Source organism: Geospiza fortis, unplaced genomic scaffold (genome assembly GCF_000277835.1).
Source record: "Geospiza fortis unplaced genomic scaffold, GeoFor_1.0 scaffold298, whole genome shotgun sequence".
NCBI lineage: Eukaryota > Metazoa > Chordata > Aves > Passeriformes > Thraupidae > Geospiza > Geospiza fortis.
In genome coordinates this window covers 523,661-525,708 of record NW_005054506.1, presented here as the reverse complement: position 1 = coordinate 525,708, position 2,048 = coordinate 523,661, and positions in this window count along the sequence as shown.

Below are 2,048 nucleotides of genomic sequence, written 5' to 3'. Positions count from 1 at the left end.
CTGCACGGCTCTGGCAGCCACAGGCTGGAGGGGCAGAAACGGCCCTGGCTTCAGGAGGAGACAGAGCCGCTCACAGGGACCTGGAAACCTGGGGGCTGCAGGAAGCATTTCTGTACAGAGGCTGCTCGAGCCTGGAACAGGCCTCCTGCAGCCATGGCCATGATCCAAGGTGTCAGGGCTCAGGAGGCACTTGCACAATGCCCTTAATGGCATGCTTTGGCTTTGGGCACTCCTGAAGCACCAAACCCAGGGACTAGATCAGTCTAGGTGAGTGGGACTAGTAGGCGCCTTACAACTGAAAATTTTCTGTTCTTCTGTCCCATCCCATCCCATCCCATTCCAGCCCCACCTGCAATGTGCAAACAGGAGGAGCTGACTCGCCCACCACAGCTAGCCCATGCCCTCTATGCCCTCTCTGTGTGCAGCGCCCCAGGGTGCTCCCTCAGCTCCTCACAGGAGCAGGACACTCACTGTTCCAGCAGCTCCTCATCTCCCTGGCACCTCGGCAGGGAGGGGAACCACGGGACAGGAGATGCTGGCATTTGCCATGTGCTGCTTCCCAGCTCTCCCTGGCACCGAGTGACAAACCATGAATCACAAATAAAATAACTACCATAGCCTGGCTTTGCTGTGTCTCTGTTCTCCAGTTCCAGGAATGCATGACAAGCAGGATGGCAGGGATGGCAGGGATGGGCAGGGATGGAAGGGATGGAAGGGATGGAAGGGATGGGAGGGATGGGCAGAGATGGAAGGGATGGAAGGGATGGAAGGGATGGGAGGGATGGGCAGAGATGGAAGGGATGGAAGGGATGGAAGGGATGGGAGGGATGGGCAGAGATGGAAGGGATGGAAGGGATGGAAGGGATGGGAGGGATGGGCAGAGATGGAAGGGATGGAAGGGATGGAAGGGATGGGAGGGATGGGCAGAGATGGAAGGGATGGAAGGGATGGAAGGGATGGGAGGGATGGGCAGAGATGGAAGGGATGGAAGGGATGGAAGGGATGGGAGGGATGGGCAGAGATGGAAGGGATGGAAGGGATGGAAGGGATGGGAGGGATGGGCAGAGATGGAAGGGATGGAAGGGATGGAAGGGATGGGAGGGATGGGCAGAGATGGAAGGGATGGAAGGGATGGAAGGGATGGGAGGGATGGGCAGAGATGGAAGGGATGGAAGGGATGGAAGGGATGGGAGGGATGGGCAGAGATGGAAGGGATGGAAGGGATGGAAGGGATGGGAGGGATGGGCAGAGATGGAAGGGATGGAAGGGATGGAAGGGATGGGAGGGATGGGCAGAGATGGCAGGGATGGAAGGGATAGCAGGGATGGAAGGGATAGCAGGGCTCCACATGCCCACAGGACCTCCCCAAACCTCACGCAGCCCAGCCCTGCCCACTGCACAACAGAGCGCCAGGTGCTGCTCTGACATCCCTGTAATTAAGATCTCATTGTAATCACAAGATGTACTGTGGGATAAAGCAGGCTGGATACACAGCTTCCACTTGCCAGTGAAATAGAGAGAATGCGGAGTACATTTCCCTGCGAAAATTCATTGTACAGAAGGAGGAGGGATTAAAAAAAAAAAAGGAGAGCTTTGTCTTCACTATTTCAAAATTATTAATGTTTTCATTACTTTTTGCTATTTATTCTGCACTTATTTGCAAGATACCTAAAAGTAATACTTCAGAGACACAGTGGACTCCCAGTGAGTATTCAACATCAGGACCTGGTATTAATCTCCAGCAGCAGGAGAACAATATAGTACACCTTCCTTCTGCTCCCAGAAGCACCCACTGCACACCTGGACACACCTTCCTTCCTTTTGTGCCCAGGAGCACCCATAGCACAAGCAGCACTCCCAGCACTGCACTTCTTGGGTTGTTGCTTCTTTCCTTACTTCTACCAATGAGAAAATTTTATTTCAAGGAATTATAATTGATTTACAGGAAAAAAAATTAGAAAGCCTTTATAGCACATGTTTTTAGTAGCATAATGTTAGCAATAAACAGCTGCTGGATGTTACTTAATGTTTCTGCAGCATATGTTTGG